Source organism: Ursus arctos, unplaced genomic scaffold (assembly GCF_023065955.2).
Source record: "Ursus arctos isolate Adak ecotype North America unplaced genomic scaffold, UrsArc2.0 scaffold_9, whole genome shotgun sequence".
Lineage (NCBI taxonomy): Eukaryota > Metazoa > Chordata > Mammalia > Carnivora > Ursidae > Ursus > Ursus arctos.
This window is the reverse complement of record NW_026623111.1, coordinates 70,701,629-70,726,173: the sequence shown is the minus strand read 5'-3', so window position 1 is coordinate 70,726,173 and position 24,545 is coordinate 70,701,629. Positions and strand designations below refer to the sequence as shown.

Below are 24,545 nucleotides of genomic sequence, written 5' to 3'. Positions count from 1 at the left end.
AAACAAAAAAACAAACAAACAAACAAAAAAGACAATATTCCTATTCCTATGCCCTAATGGAGGAAAGCAGACATACAGGGGAGTTTGTGTTAACGGTTCTGCTTGATAGCACGAGAGAATGTGATAGAGGAAAGAACAGTTTAGCTAAAGCCAGAAGCACTAATTAACAGTGAGATCATAGCAAATACATTTAATTTCCAATCTCAAGTGTGTCCACTGTAAAACCAAAATCAAAACCAAAATAACTGTCCGGTAAGGCTCAAGTGAGAGTTTGGAAAAGTAGTTTATAGTCTAAATCTTCTCCCGAGGAATGCTGTAGTTGTGGTTGTTCACGGCAGGTAGAAAGATCCCTTACCTCTCTGATTAAAAAGCCCTTTACTCCATGACCAGGAGCACATCTGTGTCAACACTGCACTATAAAATATACATTTTGTAGAGAATAAGCATTCCTTTGTGCATTGTTTTTACTATGTGGTCAACCCAGGTATGCTAACCATGCAAAACATTTGTACATAATTTTTTTTTATTATGACAATATTTTCAAGAGACTATTACTGGGTTTTTTCATAGTAAATTCGTGGGCACTCCAGGAGATGTACAAACTACTAGAACATACAAACACTATTTTTTTGTTTGTTTGTTTATGAACACATGCTTATTTGGGGGAAAAAAGAAGGACCATTAATTTTCTCAACTCCCAAAAGCTGCCTGTTATGGGAAAAAGTTAAATTACTAAAACTCCCTTTTGAAACAATCTTCTAATAAATTATCTTGCTCAAAATTATTCACATTCTAACTTACAGAAGTTCACAATCTCAAAGAGTACGATTTTTTTTCTTTTAATAAAGTCACATTAGTATAGCCAATGGAATGGCATTTCTGTTTTCTAACATAAATGCAAAATTTTTTTTAAATGTTTGTGTTTATGGATTATTCTTCTCACTTTCAAACATGAAATAATTTTGTCAAGGAGATTTTCTAGGATTTTAACGCTCTTGCTTCCACTACACTGAATTCTTCAAATACTAATAGTTTGAGGTACATATTTAATAAAATCACTTTTCAGAATAATTTATGGTAGCCTTTTGGGTGCTTGAATATTGCCAAAATTACTTCTATTTTTTTCTTTTATTATCTTTAAATTGAAGTATAGTCGACACCCAATATTACACTAGTTTCAGGTGGCCAATATTATTTTTATATCTGTGGGTATCAGACGCCTAGATATCGGGTATACATATGATTATTTTAATAAAGCAGAAATAATTTCTGGCTTGTGAAGTTCCTTTTTCAGTAGAACACTTTATTTGATATAAGCAGTTAAATAAGATAAAATGAAATTACAACTTATTCCAGCATACACAAGCTAGGATCAAACTAAGTTTGAACTCCAGACTTAAACCATTTCCGAACGGGCACCTGGGTGGCTCAGTCAGTTAAGCATCTGCCTCTGGCTCAGGTCATGATCCCAGGGTCCTGGGATTGAGCCCCATGTCAGGCTCCCTGCTCAGTGGGGAGACTGCTTCTCCCTCTGCTTCTCCCCTACTTATTCCCTCCCTCTCTCTCTCTCTCTCTCAAATAAATAAATAAATAAAACCTTTAAAAAATATTTCCAAAGGATGATGACATAGAAAAGGGAAAAAAAGGTTTTGGTTATGAGACACTTTGTTGTTTGAAAATATACTAATATAGTCAGAACAGTAACAAAAATCTATAACACCACCTTTAAAACAATGATTGCATAAAGATCATATTCCTTTAACAATTCAGATAGCTGTAGTCAGTTCCTATATCCACGGACTGTGAATTTAAATATGCTGTGTTGGAGAAAACAGGACAGCAATGAACGTTTATTTTAAAGACAAGAACATATAACACAAAAGGCAAGCAGAACCACAGTTATTGTTTCTTTTACCCTTCCTAATTTTATTTTATAATGTAACTCTTTAATTATTTAAGTGTTATTTTGATTATGTGGCATTCTACATTCACTTAGTTGGGGTTACCCTATGCATAAAAAATGATGCGCTTTGTTTGTGAAATTGGAAAGGTGCTCGACTCTCAGATTTTGATTTGAAATCTAATTGGGACCTACGAGATCAGAATATTTTAAAGGTAGAAGGTAACAAAAGAGTAGGATTAGCATTTCGAATGTCATCTAGAAAACAAATAAAATTAATTTTTAAATATTTTTATCATATTACCTGACATCTGGAAGTTTATTGGCTATCAGACTTTCCTTCTCAAAATTATGTGTAGCCAGAAAACAGATTTTATTTACTAAAAGAAACATAATAATGGTCCCAAAACTTTGTAGAAATATTACTCAAGTAGTAATTAATTTGGATGAGCTGATCCCTTTGGTTGATTTTTATTATGTTAGATAATAAGAGTTTAATTATTGGATGATACAAAAAAGTATATAACTGATCAAAATGAATTAATGGAACATTGAATTCACAAAGGGAAACGGAGCCTTAGAATAAAATACTTTAAATGAAATTTTTCCACAGGCATATTACCTAGTGATTACAATAGTCTGAATTTCTGAAATTGGTTCCATGTAATTGTGGTGTACAGAAAGTATAAAAATCCTATGTGACCATTCTGCCATTCTCTAAGCACACCAAACAGCCAAGGTCACCTAAGAATCCAGTTATCATTCCATGCCCGGAATGAGGACTAGATATGCACGCTGTAATCACATTCCACTACTTTATCACTTCTTTTTCCTCACTACTTAAGATTTGACTCAGCCACTCCAGTATGTGCATTGACTCGATCACAGTCCACATTCACAAAAACTTCTAACTTACATCCAAGGCAGTGGCAGGGAAGCAATTATCAATAGTTGTTGCTGGGATGAATGTCACCAGAGGTATACAGTGATCCACATGTACCTGACATAATGATGTTTCACTTAAAATAACCTAATCACCTACAAGTCATATTAAATGGGAAACAACGAAGATGTCATCCACAGGGTTTGAAATTATAATTAATCCCATGAATAATACAGGTAGCCTTCCACAATAAGGTTGCCCCAGCAAGAATGTGCTAGGGCACATTCTTGACCAGGCAAAATGTGGGACCAAGTTCAGGAAAGCTGTGAGCTACACTAAAGTAAAATTTCAAGAAACAAATTGCAACTGCTAAGTTTTGGCAGGAAAAACAGTAGATGGAACAAGGTGACAAGTATTTTCTTTCACTTAAAAAAATTATCTTATAGCTTGGCTGCTGAAGTAGTCCTATAAGCAATGGGTATACAAATAAGTTTGAGAGGATTCAATATGAAAAGAATTTACAGTTCCTCACATGTATTAAAGATGTCAGCAAGCCAACAGCAAATATGGGATCTAGAGCACTGCTCAGGCTGAGTGACTGTGGGCAATTCACAACCTCTCTGAGCACAGTTTATTTCCCCATAAAATGAACAAATATTCTTTTATTCTAGATTAAACTTTGCATCTAGTACAATTCCTTTCCAATCTTTTTTTTCTTTCTCCCTTCCCAGAAGAAATTACCCCCAAAATTTGGTATATACAACATGCATTTTTATACATAGTATATATCTATAGACAATACATCATTTTGATTTGCATATTTAAGACTAACATGGTTTTAAACTCTAACAAGTGTATTTCTGTTAAATCATTAAGATTGTCACTATTTACTATTGTAAAAAATGCTGCATTGAAGTTTTTTTAAATGTATTTAATGTATTTTAATGTATTCTGATATGCAAGTGCAAAAATTTCTTTAATGTAAAACCTAGGACCGAGCCAAGCAGTGAACTGCTTGATCACTGACGCTTCATAATTTCAACTTTACTAAGTTACCAAAGGGTCTTCACAGTTTTTCTTATGATTTACAATCTCACAAGAAATGCATATACTCCAAATATAACAAAATACTCCACATTCCCACCAAAACTCAGTAGTGCCAAACTTTTTCTTTTGTCATTTTGAGCACTATGAAATGACATTCCACTGTTTCAATGTACATTTACCTATTAATAAGATTGAGTATATTTTCATGTTTATTTTCTAGTGAGTCTCCTCTTTTATGAGCTTCCAGTTCCTATCTTTTAATCCATTTATTTCTATCGGGTAGTTAGGTCATACTATCATTGGGCTGTTGGCTTTCTTTATATATTCTAGTACTTAACTAGTTATATTTATTGCAAATATTTTCTTATCTGTGGTTTGCTTCTGATGTTCAGATAGTCTTAATTTTAATTAAAAGCATCAATGGGGCACCTGGGTGGCTTCGCTGGTTAAGCGTCCGACTCTTGGTTTTGGCTCAGGTCAGGATCTCAGGTTCTGTGGGCTGGGCATGGAGACTGCTTGAGATTCTCTCTCTCCCTCTTCCACTGTCCCTCCCTCCTCTCCTGGTCTCTCTCTCTCTCTCTCTCAAAAAAAAAAAAAAAAAAATATATATATATATATATATATATCAATAGTTTCCTCCAAAATTATTAATTACTTCTTTTAAGTTTTTGCTTTTAGGACCTTGTTTAAGTTATCCATCTCTACACAGAGGTAATGAAAATACTGTTCTATACTTTCTTCTCTATACTTTTAAGTTTTATGCATTTTTTTTTAATTTTGTGATTTCTGGAGGACATAAACACAAAGTCTATATTTAATAAAAATTTATAAAACAAATATCTTAAGGCACAAACTTCAACAAATTCACAACTACCAGGAAATGTGAGGCTAACAAAAGTGATATGGATAGGGGAAAACAAACAAACAAACAAAAAACTGACTCATTCTGGGAAGAACAAAGTTAAGTTGTTAAAAAATAAAGAAAGGAAAAATTCATTTATCCTTTCATTCATCCATATACCTGAAACTTACTAAAAACCTACCTGATATATACACACACACATATTTATATATTATTATTTATTTATATAAATAAAAATATTTATTTATATAAATATTGATATGATTGTTATATAATTTATATATTTATATATTGTATACATGTTATATGTTATATATAACATATTATATTTTATTTATTTATATTTATATATAGAACAAATATAGATTAAATTTATAATATAGATTAATGCCTGCTATGTGTATATATGTGTGTTTTTGTGTGTGTACATGCTTGCCAGGAAACGGGAATACAATGATGGGAAAAAACAGACAATCTCTATTCTCATGGAACTTATCATCTAAGAAAAAGAAAAAAATATTATCTAAATAACCTCACAAATAATTATAAAGTTACAGCTACCTTAAGTGCTATGAAAGAAAAGTGTATGGCTCTCTAAGAGCTTAGACTAGTATAGAAAAGTGATGTTTGAGTTGAGACATGAAGTTTAGGAAGAAACTGGGTAAATAAAGCAGAAATGGAAGAGCATTCCAGGCAGAGGGAGAACATGCACAAAGGTCACAGTTACTTTTTATTGTCTCTCTTCCTCCTCCTCTACTGAGCTAAGCGATAGAAACACCATCATACAGGATTTGTGTTTAGTCTCCTTTGTACTCAAAAGTAAGCCCTGTTCATTGTTCATACATCCAACACTGGTACTGGTGTCTGGCACACAGTGGATGTTCAATAAATACCAAGTGATCTGAAGCAAAATTGCTCAATTTTGCAATATATGTGCAATTTTACGATTGCTACTGCAATATATGTATTCTTTCATTCTGAAAAACTGGACAGAGCTTATATTCCAAAATATAGACCTTGACGGAAACACTCAAAATCTATGCAGCTTACGAGACAAAGTTCCAAACGAAACCATAAAAAATTTTTTCTATAAAAGTTTTATATGGGGGCGCCTGGGTGACTCAGTCATTAAGGGTCTGCCTTCGGCTCAGGGCGTGGTCCCAGAGTCCTGGGATCGAGCCCCACATTAGGCTCCTCCGCTGGGAGCCTGCTTCTTCCTCTCCCACTTCCCCTGCCTGTGTTCCCTCTCTCGCTGTCTGTCTCTCTCTCTGTCAAATAAATAAATAAAATCTTAAAAAAAAAAAGTATTATATGCCTAAAAGGACATGTAAAATTCCTAATTGAAAAAAAAAAAACAGGAAATGCATAAACTTTTTCTTTTTTAAAAAAAGATGAAAGTAGATTTGTGAAAAGGGTATCCCTCTATTGCATTTTGCATGTCCCTGCATTAGTGTACTTTGAATTCAGCTATAATTACTTGCTAAAGCTAAATATGAATATGCTACGGAAAAAAACCACACATGAAACAACTTCAACATTTACTAACTTAATTCCCAGATTTACCAGTTTAGGAGCTAATTTATACTATAGAAAAATGCACTGTAGCAGAACAGGCTGTACTTAATTGTCTGGCGCCAACTAGGTACTGCTCACACCTCAGAGTGCAGCAAAGGAAACTCCCCAGGCAGGTGAAAGTCGTCATGGAAGGTTTCATGGAGTTAGGCCAGTAATGACAGCTGAGATTTGCATAAACAGAAAGCATTAAAAGCATATGTTGTGTGTGTGAGGGTGTTCTAAGTTACATGGCCTTAACAAAGTGGAAGATCTATGTTTGGATTAGCAAGGTGCGGTTGAGTTTACAGAGGGCCTCAAAAGCCAGGCAGACAAGTTCATATTCATTGAATAAGGAAATAGAAACAAAATACAGTTTTAAAATGAGAAAGTGCCAGGAGAAACACCCATATAGAGTCAGTAAAGAAAATGTTTGTTGCTCTCCGCTATATGAAAAGCAAGATTATCAATAAATCATGACAGTACACTTCTCAGACCTGTTTCAGTATATAGTGAATTACCTTTGCATAGGCTGAATACAAATACAAATCCTTTAATGTGCTAAAATGAATGTATGTACAGCCAACATTGTCTAAATGAAATTGACCTGCAAGTGGGCAAGCATACCTTTCATAATCCAATTTTACATATGAGTCATCCTTAAATTAATAAGCATAATAACTTGGCATATTAACCCTTGACATGATTTTTTTTTTTTTTTGGTTGCTCATGGAGAAAATGACATTTAATTGACAAGGTTGAAAAGCACAGTTTCACTCTTCAAATTTATTTATCACGCAAGCATCCGATATACATGTGGTTCTTCCACTAGAATTAACACACTTAAAATATATAGCCTCCATCATTCATTTTCTTTAAATTATTCAACTGCCTAGCATCGTCTCTTACTCATAAGACATCCTTAATAACTAATAACAAAATTAATAAGGAACAAATAAATGATGACCTCTGTCTAAAAAGGCCAATAACTGATCAATGATAAGGTATCTCTGGCCAAAGGAAAAACATGCATACATCAACTTATCATGTAAATCAAAGAGGACTTTTTAACATAATATCCCTTACCCACTGTGATGGTTAAACTGTATGTGTCCTTTTGGCTTAGCGATGGTGCCCAGTTGTTTCATGAAACACTAGTCTAGATGTTGCTGTGAAAGTATTCTTTAGATGTGATTAATATCTACAATCATGTGACTTTAAGGAAAACAGATTACCTTCAACAATGTGCCTGGGCCTCACCCAATTTGAAGGGCTTAAAAGCAAAACTCAACTTTCTTGGAGAAGAAAAAAATTCTACCTCAAACTGTAACACAGAAATGTTACTTGAGTTTCTAGCCTGCTGGCCTTCCCTACAGATTTCACATTGCCAGCCTCCACAATCACATGAGCCAATACCTTAAAATAAATCTTCTTACAGATAAATGATATAGATATATGCACTATTGGTTCTGGTTTTTTTGGAAAGCCCTGATTAACCTCTCCTTTTCAAAAAAAAAAAAAAAGAAGAAGAAGAAGACAACGATGACTAAAATCACCTGCATTATTAAGAGAAATTTATACAAGACAGATCCCATTATAAGACATTATATTAATTTATGCACGTGTATGTTTGTACACACACATACTTAACAAAAATTGATACAAGCATTTTGGCTTAATGTCATAGAAATTTTCTAGTAAAAAAATTTTAATTAATATTTGTACAGACTCTTAAACTGGTTTTGATGGGGGTGTGAACTGCATTGCCTTCTTTTATTGAAGAAGAAGAATGTAATCATAGCATCTTTTCCTGACCACACTCCAAATCAGAAGCAATCATGACTTTTGGTCCCCAAGGAGTCCTAGTCTTGACTGAGTGCTGAGGATTCCTGGAGTTGCACTTACACAACACGAATGCTTTGCCTGATTACTAAAATCTATCCCTTTTTCCTACCAGTTTCATTATAAACCACCAAAACTGTGAGCACACATCATACTCACTCCTCAATTTTAAGGCAACTTTTCTTTTCAGTAGATTGAAATACTATTTATAAGAATATTTCATCTCTAGTACTACTTTAAAAAATGGCTGTAGTGGTTTTTAATTCATAAAATTAATAATGATATTACTTAGCAAAGAAATTACTAGTTTTCCATACTGTGAGTTTATGTAGGATGGTTACAGAAAACTGCTTTATTCATTTTTTAATTTTAACACTTTTTTTTTTAAAGGTAAAGACCTTTTTTTTTTTTTTTAAGGTTTTATTTATTCATTTGACAGAGAGAGAGAGACAGCCAGCGAGAGAGGGAACACAAGCAGGGAGAGTGGGAGAGGAAGAAGCAGGCTTCCAGCGGTGAAGCCTGATGTGGGGCTCGATCCCACAACGCCGGGATCACGCCCTGAGCCGAAGGCAGACGCTTAACGACTGAGCCACCCAGGCGCCCCTAATTTTAACACTTTTAAGTCCTTTCTTTTAAATCTAAGTTATTTTGAATCTATATTTCTGTGAGCTCTAAATCTAGGTTCCCAAGGGGAGAAAAATTACAAAGAAATATAGCTTTTCTTTTTCTGCTTCATAATTGACACATTGCCTCTGATAATATGTGGAAAATAAAAACAGGAAAGAGAAACACATGATGTCCAGGATATAGTATATATACTCCAAAAACATGAAAGATAGAACTATAAAGTGAAAATATCCTCCATGAAAATGCCACACAACGATTTTCTATAGCTCATGCCCCTGAAATATAGGGAATTTCTGACCAAAAGAAAAACCAGTACCTAAGCTATTTTTGAAATATTCTTATAAGGGAAAATTTATACAGGCACATAATTTACCAACATCATGTAAAAGTGATCAGCAAGACATTACAAAACCAATGACAGGATGTCCTACTGTTAATAAAAGTTTTTCTATGATGATGAAGTCACTTACTGCCACACTGGACACTCAGAGCAATGCTATGTGCAGGGGTGGAGTAATGGAAACAAGCGCACTTACTCTTTATGGCAGTCCAGGTCACTAGGGTGTCTATAAGAAACAGAAAAGAACTCTACCAACTTCCATTCTCAGCAAGGACCAAGGATATTATGGGTACTGCAACTGGGAACTAAATTATATGCTTCAGGAAAAGGGGAATTATATATGTCTCATTAACCAATATATACACAGGGCCTAGCACCATTTGTTTACTGAATAAAAGAACTCTGTCAACCTCATGTGGCCTCAGATTTTCAGACATATCAAAATGGGGATCTAGGTTATGGGATTTGAGAGGAGATCCCATAGTCCAAAGGCCTTAGAAAGTGAATGTGGCGTGGATGTTCTGGGTTCTATTTTCAGGAAGTGACAAACCACAGTCTCCTTTGACCCCATCCTCTGTATCAGCCTATACTACTTCTTACTTCCTTAAACCTTGCTAATCCCTTAACAACACCTGTGGCCTGTATGCCCATACTTCCTGGTCCTTTCAATTTTTTTTCTCTCAAGACTTTTAGCCATTTTAAGTTACTCGGTTCAGTTAAGAACAAATTTTCAGTCTATGAAAAAGTCATGAAGAGCAACACTCAAAGTGAGCCTGGGTGTGATTTAGGATAGTGGCTAAAACAGGGAGTAGTTCACACAGATGGACAATATTCAAGTCACTCTTAAGCAGTATTCATTTATTTATCAATTACTGAGGATCTTCATATCACTGATTTAGACCAGCTGCTTGAAAACAGAGAAAAATACAAAATTATTTTCCTCATAGAGCTCACACTTTAACGGGCATAAAGCACAAGCAAGCAGTGAATTATGATACTTTAAACGCAGATGACTCCCAGAATAGGCTTCTTGCATAGGATTGTGGTAGGTGTACTTGAACTTACACTTGAATTGGGCTTTGAAGGGCCCACTAGAATAAACCAAGTGATGACAGGTTAGTCACACCAAGTGAATGATGTAGTGTCTGCAAAGACAGGCTCTAGGATTCGCAAAAACAAAAACTGTTTTGCACAATTTTGCAAGAGGGTTTCAGCAGGAGCCTAGTACCCTGGATAGCTCCCCTCCACAGAGGTGACTGAAGACACAAGCATCGCATAGTGGACCAGGGTGAAGGACCTCCAGAACTTCAGAATTACCAACCTATCCTGTATTCAAATTAAAACTCTTTGGCTTTTAAAATACCTCATTCATTCATGTCCTACACAGACCTCTGGGGCTTTGTGCTTTTTGTATCATCATCCAATGAGTTCAGGTTCACTGCTCTTCAGAAATATTCTAGGTGGCAAGTCTTTCCTTCTCTTACTAAAGGGTTAGTGCTGTAGTGTCTTTATCCCTTTATCCCTTTAGTGTTTCGAGCCGTGCTTGGACTTGGGACACTCAAAATTCCCTTAGGGTTGATGAAGAAGGTATCTCCTCAACACCACCATATTCACACGTTGCATTACACGGTAGGAAATACCTCTCAAAGTTAATTTCAGCAATAATGTCGCTATAAGTTTATATGCTTGTTATGCACAAATTTCTAATGATTTTTTTAATGGCCCAATTTAGTGATCTATATTTTTAATAACACTCCTTTAGGAAGTGCATTCTAACTTTAAGTAACTCATTTATTAACAAATACTTTTAGTGCTCCTGGGTCTTTATGCATATGGATACAATAAAAATCGAAACAAAAATCAAATTAACTACCCTTGAGCTATCTTCCCAGTGGTTAACATCCTTTGAAAATTTAGGAATCCTGAAGTCCAAATCCATCAGTTTTGTTATCCATAAAATATCTTGAAACTTTACCTAAAATAAATTACACTTATCTACATTTCTAATATTGAATTTGAACTACTTTTTCCTTTCCCTAACTTTCTCATCTGATGTTTCTGTATACTTTGTATGTTTTTCACCTTTCAAGCCTTTCTTGAATATCCTGTGTTAGAAAGCATTACTCACTAAACATATTTCATATATTCAGACTTAATCCTCTGGTATACCTATAAATAAACAAAACCAAACAAACACAAAACCAGTTTCTGAAGGAAGAATTGCCTAAAATGTTAAAGCCTACATTTGCTTTACTTTTGCCATACCTTTATTCATGTTACTTGCTTGGTTTTATTTGTAAATCTAATAGAGGTTTGTGATATATCATTTGCCATCGCCCAAAACAAATAAACAAAAAAGCCATAATACGATAATAATAACTCATTAACAGAAACACAGTATTTAACTACTTCCAGGCAAGAGTTAATTGCGGGGAATGCGTACATAAGAAACATGACATGTTAGTCTGAGTTTGGTTGATAGAGAAGGTATATCACTGAAACTCCCAGGAGAGCTGAATAGGGGTAGTTCAGCAGTATCTGAACACAGGGATACTCTCTAGTTTTCATTAATGGATAAGGAAAATCTGAGAAGCTATCACACCACCCGCAGTATATTTCTTCAGCTGTTCAATATTCCAAACATATCATATTCAAATAAGTTTATGAAGAATGGAGAAGAGTCAGATCATGTTGAAATTAACATTTGACTAGAAAAAGAAAATCAGGGAAACCCTAAGAATGTATGTGCACATTCCACACATCTTTGTATACACATATCACATTTGGGTACCAAACAAAACATGAAAGAATGTGTTTCATTTATTATGGATTAAGCTATTCAGGAACTTTAGGAACCCCAGGTGGTACATTCTTTTTGAAATAGATTGACTTACACATAATAAGCATTTACAAAATGTTTCTTGTCAACGATGATGAATGCGACCCCGCCAGGTAAAGGAAGATTACATGTAGCAAAATAAGGTAGTCCGGTGATGGTCAGAACCTGGTAAAGATCTGCACTAGAGTCTGGGAAATGCTATAGCGACCCAGCTATAAATACTTTCAAGAAGTCCAACCAGCCTGAGTATCTGGGAGCATGGCAATGTGCTATAAGTAGTTGGCATCATGGAAATGATGAGTGAGTACTGGAAATGAAGCATACTTCTAAGGGCTGGTGAGCCCTAAGGGCTGGGTCTAAGAGTCCCAGAAGAGTGATATTTTGGGGATAGTCTGCTGGCACATAAAAGGACTCAAGAAATGAAGTGGTTTTAGACAGAGGATCCCAGTCTTTAAAGAAATGAAGAAAGCTCTGTCAAAAGAAAGTCCTTGCTCAAATCCTAGGAGAAATGGTGACAATTGGGCAATTTATCAAGATGCACAGAAAAATATTAGGTGAGAACTCAGTTTCAGTTATAAGAAAGAAGCATTACTATAAATGTTATAATATTAGGCTGGACATCAAGGGTGGCTGATGCTAAGTCCCAAAGTGTTGAGTTAGAAACCAGTAAAGCGTCCTACTACATAGAAGGATTAGTCCTGAATCAGGGGCAAGGCTGAGGCTCTAGGCAATGATTAAATGATTCCAGAAACAGAAACAAGTTCTGACAAAAGCTACAAAATAGGCCATAAGTAAAATACTGTTAAACTACTGATATTTTTTTCTTCTTGTTGCTATGCATCTGTATTAACTCATGTTACTGACTGATTTAAACACATTATAAAATATGTAACTTTGTACAGTCCAGTAAGAGGGCTTCAGAATAACCAAATTCAACTCTTTAATTATCCACGGACTTCTACAGAATCAGCCTTTAATATTTCCTCTGCTACAAACATTTGAACATTGATTAAACCCACATTTAAATAAATAATTTGAAGATTAAAAGCCAAAAGAACTACCTTGCTACTACCCTGTGATCATATTCCCTTGCTTGAACAAGGTACCCAACACTGTGTCAACCTTTTCAAAGATAAGCTGTATGTCTCCAAATATGGAGAATATCTAATGTTTGAACATTCTCTTCATAAAGGCACTCAGTCTTCAAATTATACTTGTTTACATCTTAAATTTTTATTAACTAATTGGGAGATTCTGACCAAATGCGGGTAAGAGAACTGTGACTAAATGGCAGGGAGAGTGCATAATAATGGTATTGAAAAGCACAATAAGAAGAAGGGAGCTTCAGCCTTGCAAGAGCTCCCATCACTTGTTCAATCACCCAAAAAGCAACAACAGCATCACTCAAGAGGATAGCAACAGCATAGGATAGCACAGATAGTGCTGAGCCCTGAGTTAAATCAGGAATAAAAAGAAGATACACTCCTTCACATTCTCAGTCTACTGGTTTCATAATTTCTGCATCAGTGTAATTTAAAAGAAAAAAAAGTTTGATTTAGATAGCTCGGCAGACCATACAACACAACCTCAATTTCCTCATTTCTAAACCGTATACAAAAACAACTTGATAATGTTAGAAGAAATACATGGCGTAATACATATCATGTAAGCCATGCTCAGCATATTAGAGCCATTGTTGTTGCTAATGAAATATATCTCATCATTTGCAAAAGAGAAAGGAAAGCATTACCTATATTTACATATGTCCTAGGACTCCCCATGTTTTAAAATCTTTTTTAAAGTATCTTTCTTTGGAAAAACATAAAAAATCTTTAGGATGATGGCATACAGTTACTCGACCAATATTTACTGGACATCTTATTGTGTGTTAATCTTTGATGATACAATATTGAACCAATCACATAAATACACATAAAATTAATATTGCAGTAAGTGCCACAAGGTAGAAGAATACAGAACTAAAACAATATATAATGGGGCAACTAATGTAGCAAAGAAGGCCAAGATACATTTACTTAGGGAACGGATGGTTGAGCCTAAAACTCAAGTAGAGAAAAGGGTTGAGGGAGAGAAAAAGATAGGGAGAGAAAAAGATAGGAGGGAGAGAAGAGGGAGAGGGATACTAAAAGAGTTACAGGATGTGAACACATTATCTTAAATCGTGAAAGATGTACAGATGTGGTTTAAAATTTATTTCAGCACTAACGCTTTGAGAATATTCCACACATGTGATGCTACTGTTGTGCAGCTGTCCCAGTCCAAAAATATCACATAAGAGTTAACAGGACCAAACAGAAAATGGTCAAGCTTTGTACAGTGTGCATATTTTTATGACTACCAATAAGGCCTAGCCTGAGGTCTTTAGAGTCCAGTTAAATTCTAAGTTTTTAAATTACTTCCCCAATCAACAGCAAATATATGCACAGGAATTAGAAACTCATTTAATTACTTTCTTAAATACAGTTATAAACTTATACATACATACACACAGTTAAGATGAAAATCTTCTGATGGAGAGTGTCATACTTTCCAGATCTAAATAGTTAAACCTTAGTCATCTCTAACAGCTAAAGAAAGTACTCAGCTCCAAAACAGAGGGAAGACAAAGCCTTCAGGTTTCACTACAAAATACTCTGTATGTCAGTAGTTCTCAAACTTGAGAGTGCATAAGAATCACAGAGAGGACCCAACCTAGAATTTCTGATTCAGTTTGGGGTAGGATTAGAATTTTAAGGAGTTCACTGCTGCTGCTGTTCAGGGAACCACATTTTGAGAACTACTGGTCTGGTTTAAAATTCACCATTAGACAAGGATGTGGAGAAAGGGGAACCCTCTTACACTGTTGGTGGGAATGCAACAGAGTGCACTCACTCTGGAAAACAGTACGGAGGTTCCTCAAAAAGTTAAAAAGAGAACTACCCCACGACCCAGCGATTGCACTACTGGGTATTTATCCACAGGATACAAAATTGTGATTCGAAGGGGGACCTGCACCCTAATGTGTATAGCAGGAATGTCCACATTAGCCAAAGTACGGAAAGAGCCCAGATGTCCCTCGATAGATAAATGGATAAAGATGTGGGGTGTGTGTGTGTGTGTGTGTGTGTGTGTATATGGAATACTACTCAGGCCATCAAAAAAATGAAATCTTACCATTTGCAACGACGTAGATGGAACTAGAGGGTATTATGGTCAGCAAAATAAGTCAGTCGGAGAAAGACAAATACCATATGATTTCACTCGTATGTGGAATTTAAGAAACAAAACAGATGGGGGGTGCCTGGGTGGCACAGCGGTTGGGCGTCTGCCTTTGGCTCAGGGCGTGATCCCGGCGTTATGGGATCGAGCCCCACGTCAGGCTCCTCCGCTATGAGCCTGCTTCTTCCTCTCCCACTCCCCCCTCTCTCGCTGGCTGTCTCTATCTCTGTCAAATAAATAAATAAAATCTTTAAAAAAAAAAAAAAGAAACAAAACAGATGAACACAGGGAGAGGGAAAATAAAATAAGATAAAAACAGAGAGGGAGACAAACCATAAGAGACTCTTTAATCATAGGAAACAAACCGAGGGTTGCTGGAGGGGAGGTAGGTAGGGGGATGGAGTAATTAGGTGACTGGCATTAAGGAGGGGACGTGATGTAATGAGCACTGGGTGTTGTATGCAACTGATGGATCACTAAATTCTACCCCTGAAACTAATAATACACTATGTGTTAACTAAATTGAATTTAAATTTAAAAATTTTAAGAATCTAGCCTACACTAATACTGAATTAAAAAGAAAAAAAAAAAAATCCATGCTCCATACTGACCTGGGAGGGAAAGCTTTCCTTCATAGAAGGATGCCAGCCAGTAAATGTAAAAAGAATAATAAAATCACCACTTTTCAACCCCAAATGTTCTATTTCAGGTCAGAATCAATAGATCCCAAAACCATTCAGTGAAAAGTTGTTGGGAAACAAGATATTCATATAGTTTTTAAAAAATAACTATTATACAGTCTGCACTTTTGGTGATGAGCACCAGGTGTTGTATGTAAGTGCTGTGTCACTAAATTATAAACCTGCAACCAATATTACACTGTATGTTAACAGGAATTTAAATCAAAACTTAAAAAAATAATTTGCCATAAGTTAATGTTTCCTTTCTATTTTATACTGGTATCAGAACATAGTTACAGTGTTCAAAAATTTTAATTAGCTAAATAAAAATTAGTAAGTGTTTAATGCAGTGTAAATATGCTAAACCAAAAGCAATATTTTAAATTAATCTAGGTAGAGGGCTAGGCAGTTGGTCAAATAAACTGTGTCTGTCAATAATCAAAGCAGAAATCTTTCTTAAAAAATGTAATATCATACCACAGACACTAGTGAACAATTTCAACCACCATCTTTCTTTTCTCTTTTTATTTCTTTTCTTTTCTTTCTTTCCTCTTTTTTTCAGCCATTTTATTTAGCTCACATGAACACAGCTTAAAATGCAATACAGTCCTTTAAATATAAGAACTGATAACAATCTCTTGGTACTGTATCGACTGCAGTTTAGATTGGTCAGCTTTATATTTTTATATCATATTTAGTTTAAGCTACTTATTGAAGAATGGTTCATTAGGGTGTTTTTTATCAATTTCCCCATCTTTTCTCACTGCTTCCCCCACCTCAGACTTCATGTTTTATTGTTAACTGACACTCTTGCATAGTGAAGATAATATTTCTGATAGAAGTATATGTCCTCAATATAAAGCAAACAGATTTTGTCACTATCCAATAGGGAAATAATGCAGAAGCTGTCAGTCATACAGTAGGAGAGATTACATTATCAAAGTGATACACCTGTGACATATAGTCTAAAATCAAACTCAAGAGACCAATTAACAGATAGCCTGGTTTGTACTGTTACTATGTTGGAAATCATCCCATTCCTACATGAATATGAAACTGGTGATTTAAGAGGCTTTTCGCTTTTGTAATGATTCTTATCTATTCACTGTCAACAAAATATATATATGAAAATCTTTTAATCCACCTAATCTGAAAGTAATTCTATTCTGTTATCTACTGAAAGTCATATCTAATATTTGTACTATTTCTTTACTGTCACCATAACATATTTCTAGGGTGTCATATTGAAAAGACAGGCTCAAAGTCAATTCAGATGTTTCCTCTTGTGTTCTTAAAATGAAGAAATTCATTTTAAACAGTTTTACGTTTCTATAAAAACAAACATATATACAAAGAAAAAAATAGCTAAGTTCGGAATGCTTAGAAACAGGACATGCTCTTTTTGTTAATACCATCTATTTACCAGAAGATAGTCTAAAAAATCTTTAAAATCACTACAATTCTAAAATTATTCCCTATGAACCCTGCATCCTAGCTCTATATTCATGAAAAATAATGTAAAGATATTTTAACTATTAGGTGTGCGCACTCTAATAACTTTAAAATAAAAATATTACAGAAAATGTTATTTAATGGATTATACATTTTATATAAAGAATAAATATTAAGCATTCAAAGAATACTGGCTATTAATATAGCTATTCTTTTACATATCTCGTTCTATTTTCCTTTAGAGCAAATCTAAGAAGCATTGGTTAAGGATGTACCTCAAACACTTCAATATAAAGAGATTACACCTGCCATCTTGATACTAGTACCAAGTTCAACACTTTCCATATGATACGGTATTTTTAAACATTTCGAGTAAGTATCCTCTACAAATACATGTTGAGCATTTTGTTCACTAAAAGGCAATATAAAATCAAAGATTTGTATTCTTAGATACAGAAATTCAATTAATTTCAAAAATAGAGTATACAGAATGTTTGTACATCAAAAACCAACTCACCCTGCCCTTTTCCACAACAAATTCAACTGCTCTGCAATATCTAAATCTATTTCAAACAAACTCATTTCCCCTTATATCTTTCATTCTTTTCTATAATTCCGGGAGACTTGTGTCTTATACCTCATACTTTCATCCACAAGCCATTAATCCTATTTATCCTTTAAGATCAAGACCAAGCAAGTCTGACCTACCCCTGAAGCCTTTCAGACAAAACTCAATATGAAATATTATTATGCTCTGAATTCCTGCAGTCCTTGTTAGGCATGCAATCTCTTATCGTGATGGGTTGTTAACTCTGTTCAAGCACGTGCATCAGATTTGTCCCAGTTGGAGGGTAAGCTCCTGAAGGGTAAGGAAGTCTTATGTTCCTCCACAACTATCTATAGTACATGGCACATGGCAGGTCCTTTATTATAAGTAATATGTTGAGTAATAAAATGCAATGAAAAGTTGAATAACAATAAAATACAAAAAAAGTTTTTAATTTCCTACGTCATGAGTTTGATGTAAATTAATATTCTATAGTATAAATAATACATATTTTAAAGTAGTAAAGAGTTACTGATTCTCTGACAGTGTCAAAGAACAAAATATTCATAGATACGACTTCTTAATGATTTCAATAATACAATTCACCAAGTACATTTTTAAATTCCCCATTATATCTACATTCCAATGATTCAGGAAAGTTAAGGCAGCAATCCTCAGAGTGGGGCTCTCAGTCTAAGTCCTAACGCAAAATATAAAACTGCACATGCTCCAATGTTGAAGGTGTATCTCATTTATTTTCTTAAGTAATCTCTACACCCAACATGGGGCTGGAACTCACCACCTGATATCAAAAGTCACATGCTCTATTGACTGAGCCAGCCAGGCACTAGGAAACTGTATTTTAAACCAATATGAATCTAACTAAATCAAAATAACAAATCCTTAACTCTACTTGGTCTTCAAAATGAACAGGACTGTTAAGGAAAGCTACTTTCACACTGAAAACAACAACAACCAACAATTGGCATGTTTTGATCAAAGTACTGAGCTCCTTAATTAATATCAAATGAAGACAAATCACTCTGGCAATAGGTTGACCACTTTACTTCTCTTTCTTCTCTGTGAAATTAATGAAGGGGTGGTTGGAATTTCAATGTTTTAAAAACACTGTGCTTGGCAGGCGCTTAGAGACATTCCAATTTAAAATAATGAAGATACTGTCCTACTCTCACAGTCACAACTCAGTCCGAGGTTCTATAAAAGCACAGGTTACCACTTCTAAGAACAAACAAATTTGCTAAAGCATAATTGGTAGACACTGTCCCAAGTCATCTCTAAGCTTCGAGTTACGTCTTTGGAATTTGTACCTGTTATAAAGCAAACAGAAAAAGAAACCGAAAGAAAATGTGTTGCAGCCTAGATTAATAGTATTTTAGGACTTTTCTTAATAGTTCTTAATCAGTAGTCATCGATATAAACTCAGTAGTTGTCTTGCTTCTCTTTCCTCCCCAAGGCTTTTAATAAAACCAGCTTTACAGTAAAACGTGTGTGCATTATTTTTAATAGCCTTTCTTGGGGGTAGAGATGAGAGAATATGTGTTACATTTCAGTGGGAAGGTATTCAACTGTAAAATATGAAAAATGAAAGCTATTGAAACCAAGTAGGTATTTTGTGTCTTGTGGGTCCTACTGGTGGACTTAAGAGGTAAGAGAGTGGAGAACAAGTACATAAAAACATTAAAGGGCAAGAGATCAGTGCCTTCTAAGAAACATTTTTTTCTACCTGTAAAAAGACAAGTGCATTCTGACTTCATTGCATATTCCAGATCCCATGGGGGGGGGGAAGCAGAATTGCTTCTCATTCTGAGAAAGAAGAGGAGAAATGAGAGAGAGGAAGAGGGAAACGAAAGAGGGAGGACGAGGAGAGAGAGAGAAGCCCAGTATATACTGAAGGAAACCCCGAGAAATTTCACAACTCTTTGCCATAAATAGCCTTTCTTCTCACTCTGGATACCTCCTCGTTTACATCAGCAAGCTCAGCCTCCACGCGCAGAGAAGCACCATTCACAAATCCCTCCGTCACCCCTTCGCGCAACCCTACCCCTTGATGGCACCGCCTGTACGAGTCCCTGGGACACAAGCCAAAAACTGAGGGGGCGCCAGGGTTTCACCTCAAGGCTGATTATCTTTTCAGGTGAGCCAAAGCATTGATTAGTCATGAGCGCTAACGCACACGAATAAGCGTACACACACACACACAGACACACACACCCTCCCTAGAGCCCTTGACGCGCCACCACAAAGCAATTTGTTCACACTAAGTCACTGCTGTTCCTGCCGCCGCTGGGGAGGGTCTCGCCTCCAATCCAGGAAGCTAGCGCCCGAGGACAAGCAGGCGGAGGCAAGAGGCGGTCCCGGCTCGGGCACTGCGGCTCCACCGGGAGCCCCAGGCTCCCCGCCCCCCCCTTCCTCCTCCTCGCCCCCGCCCCGGCGCCCGCAGTCCCGGGCGCCAGCGCTGGCCGACCGCCCCTACATGCGGGACACGAGCAGCGAGGGAGGGGAGCGACCCGGAACCTGCGCCAACTCTTGCCTCTGGCCGGCCGCGCTCCGCATCGCCCTGGAGCTGCGGCCGCGGCCACCGGAGCAGAGCGCTCAGGAGCGCGGAGGAAAACGCCACGCAGCGCGCGGGGAGTCGCGGGCCGGCAGCGCGCGAGCCCGTCCGCCCCCCCGCCCACCCTGCCTGCAAGGCCAGGTCTCCGCGCGGCGCACGCCCGGCCCGCTGCCGGCGCCCGGGGCCTGGGCGGGGGCTGCTCCAGGGCGGCCCGGGCACGGCGCGGTCACCTGCCGGGCAGTCATCCCGCGTCCGCCGGGGTCTGGCCCCAGCGCAGCGGCGACGCAACGCGCGACCCTCCGGGCGCGGGGGCACCGGGGGCATTACTACCTTGAAGGGCTCCACGCAGCTTGTTAAGGCTCCTCCCGGGCACTCAGAAATTTATGTCTTCGGGGCACGGGGGTGTCTTTCCTGGTCCCCTCCTCTGCCCTCCCTCCCCTTCTCGGCTGTTGGGCTCCTTTTCTCCACTCCCAGTTGCACGGAGTCGAGCTGCGTTTTTTAATAATCCTCCTTCTCCTGCTGCCTGCGCCAGCAGAGCTGCTCTGCCTGAGCCACCGCTTCCCAGTCAGTCATGTTGTTGAGAGAGAGAGGAGAGAGAGAGAGACACGGATTGGCAGTCGGTCGGCGACTATTTGTGGTGAGAGAGAGAAGAGCAGAGCGAGAGGAGGGCAGGGGAGGGACGTGGGGAGGCGCTTCCAAGTATGTGAGTGCGCGGAGTGTGACTGTGTGAGGAACGCTAAAACCACCTCCACGGCAGGCCGCGCTCCCCGACTGTGAAGAGGGCGGCGGCGAGCGCGGCCTTTATAGGGAGGGGGGGGGGCTGAACGGGGGGAGGGTGGAGGCTTCGAGGGCGGCGCCCAGCCAACTGCGTCTGCTGGTTACCGCGCACGCATACTCATACATTAACGCGCGCACACCCAGGGCTGGCCCGTTGCTGAGTTTTCGTTTTAAGGGAAGCCGTTTCCAACCGCGCTGACTTGGCTTTCCCCTTAGCCCATCCTTGTGTGTGTGTGGAGTCCAAGTGCTTTGGTAGTTCAAAACAGAAGAGGGGGAGTCTAAAGCAGTACGAAGGGACCTCGGGGATGCTGAAAATTCACTGTATCTTTTCTCTCCAAACCACCAATGTTACCTTCTTTTCCACCTCTCAAGGAGGAAATTGTGAGGTTCTTTCCGCCTTTTTCCTTCTCACCTAACCTATTCATATGCTGACACGTCTCTTCCCTCCATGGTAGCAAGGAAAGAAACCTGGCTTCTTTCCTCTGAGCAAGTCACACTTCCCAAGAACCATTTACAGCAATCAGTTCTTCCGTGGGATAGTGAAACATTAAGACTGTAACCTGAAGTGGAACTTTTGTTCCTACACAGAAGGCCCTCGACCACATGGTAATTACAAACAGAACCGGCTACCATTTTGTTATCATTTGACTGATGGCCCTTGGAGAAAATGTTCCAGCTTGATGGGGAAGACTTCAGATGCATGGTGCTGTTGCTTACCTGATCTATTTGTCCTGATTCTCTATCCCATTGTATTGGCTCATTTCTTTTCAGGTTTGCACTGGGTCCTGAACTATTTTCCATCCATCCCCTTCTTTTACATCCACTCCAATATATTTATGTCTAGCAGGCAATACAGCAGATGGAGTGCATTTAACTCTGTATGTGTGTAGGAAACACTTTTTAACCCGTTCTGGTGCCATGTGGAACCATTTCTAATGGATAATTCATCTCCAGTGTTAAGTTCGTATACCTGACATCACCTCCCTAACTAGCCTGCTGCCTACTTTGTGATCTGGTACACTACTGTGTTGAGAAACAGTTTCTAGGAATCTAAATAATCTGGCTGCAATCTGCTGAAATGTGAATATATTGGGTGTAAAAGCAAGGTGTGCTTTTTGAATATTAGTGGTTGATGTGTATTTTGGCATGGATACAGCCCTGATTTGGGGTGACCCCTATGGAAAATTCTTTTTTTCATAAATGTAACAAAAGAAAGTTAAGAACATTTCAGAAGCTGGTGGGGAGGGGGTGGTAGAAAGATTGACAACTCAGTCTCTTCTTATTAGTAGTTTATGGCCATTGCTATGTCCTGGGGGGGGGGTCTTTTCAAATGCTTACCCATTATGTTTTCTCCATTTTACTGTTTTCACTCTGACTTTCCTTTTCCCTAGTTTCTTCATGCATCATACAAAGAGTTTAGAGTCTGTTAAAGTACATTAAAGGTGGCTTAAGCATATAATCAAGAAAAGGCAGCAAGGCTGGGACCAGTGGACAAATATATCAATAACATAGAAATACAGGACATTTTAGCTCCTTTGATTAAGCATTGAAAAACAGATACACTAACGAAGGATGTTGGGATTTAATGTGTGCATGCCCTGTAAAAAAAAACCTATTATAATTTCTTCAATTTTACAGACCAGGAAAGTCAGGTTTGGGGAGGGTAGGTAGTTAATGTTAGATCATATTCAGGTTAATCTATGCAATTGGAGCTCAACCTACTCTACTCCCATTCAGAACACCTGTTTTAGTCAAAAGTCTTAACAGTTTCTTTAGCTTTTAGATAATTATGAAATAAACTGATCTACAATCCTGTGGCATTTTCCTTCTCTCTTCCTCCTACTTTTTCCAGTGCAAGAAGAGATTACAAAATATTTTTTTTAGAGTTAGGCAAGAATTTAAAAATCGTAAGTACTTGGACTTGTAGGTGAAAAATGTTAGGAAACTTTTCTCCAAGGTCCTTACGAAAGGAATCCCGCTATCAATGCAAAAGAAAATTCTGTAGAAGAGATATTCCTGATCTGAAAATTTGCACTCTGTCAATAAATATGTGGGTTTTGTAAAAGGTACAAATAGACATTAAAAAAAAAAGTTATGTCTCCCTTTAAGAATATTGCTCAATCATATTGGGCAAGTTTTTGGTGCTTTTTGTCCCAGGTCTCTATTTAATAAATTGTCATCAATAATGATAATTTAATAATCACTCTATAGTGCATACTTTAAAATTGTACATTAGTCCAGATATTTCAAGGGCATTTTTGGTAACCACAACTGATTGTAATTTTCACACTCTCAATTGCATTCATAATTAGTGAGAACCATGACAATCTGTCAATTGCTTTTATTCATTAAGCTATTAAATAAGCCAATGTTTCTCACTTAATTTTCTAACAATTTTGCTTCCAACATAAAGTCTAGAATTCATATACACTACAGCAGAAAGACATATGAAAATATAACCTAAAACACTTCTGAGAAGTTGATTTATTTTAACTATTTTGTATTTTTTGTTGAAAAAAATCTGTACTAGAAACTGCATTTATAAATCCTAATGAACATTTCAGAAGTAAATGAATTATTCTCTTTCAAGATGATTTAATGTTTCGAGTAGAATTTCCCACTTTGCTACACTTTCAATGATACAATTTTTGTTGTGATAGGAAAACAGAAAGTTAATGACTCTTTCCAATTTGTTCATTTTCATCTCTTATGCTTGCTGCTATTTGGTTCCCAAGTGCATATCACTGGCAAGTTCAATGAAGATTTGGCATTGCACCATTTGATGAAAGCAGAAAAATTAGGTTGCCAATTACATATGTGCCCCTTATGTGCACTGAATTCCCACTGAATGAAATGATGAGCCAAATTAGAAATCCTTCAGTAGTGGTACCTAAAAAGTGAAATTAGTGTCTAGGGAAGTTGAGATAATTTTTCTTTACAATGCTATTACTATAATGAAATGCATAAGATGTTTTTAAAGTGCATTAACTTTAAAATATTTGCAAACAGTACATAGATACATACATAGAGTATCAGAAAATAAATTTAAAATGTGTTTCTTTTTTTCTGTCCTAGCTATTTTATTACCCTTTGATTTACTTCATACCCTATCATGATTATCCAATCTTTATGAAGAAAGTTAAGTAAAGGCCACTTCTCCTTGCTTTAGGTTAATAGGATAAAAGAAATGAAAAAAGAGTTAAGTGTAAATTTGTTATTAACATTCTGAATTCTCTCATATTACTAAAAGGTGAATTATCCTATTGTGACAAACATGAAAGTGGCATTATAGTTACCATAGACCAAGAAGGCTGAAACTTGCACTTGGTTCAAGATCAAGGACTGAGGAGAAGTGCAAGATAGAAGACAGGAGGATTGACCCAACTGTAGTTCAGGGTCCAGAAAGC

General features: G+C 37.0%; 1 protein-coding gene across 6 annotated transcripts in view; it reads right to left on the bottom strand.

Moving 5' to 3' along the window:
- CCSER1 (coiled-coil serine rich protein 1) overlaps positions 1-21,137 on the bottom strand; it is a 1,292,599-nt gene extending 1,271,462 nt beyond the window's left edge. For 5 of the 6 annotated variants that reach the window (XM_044388079.3, XM_057309745.1, XM_048211978.2 and 2 more), the window contains exon 1: positions 20,692-21,117. The gene's annotated coding sequence lies outside the window, so the exon portion shown is untranslated. Of the gene's footprint in view, positions 1-20,691 lie in introns of all 6 variants that reach the window. The other variant, XM_044388078.3, reaches the window with a different exon arrangement.
- Positions 21,138-24,545: the final 3,408 nt, after the last annotated feature.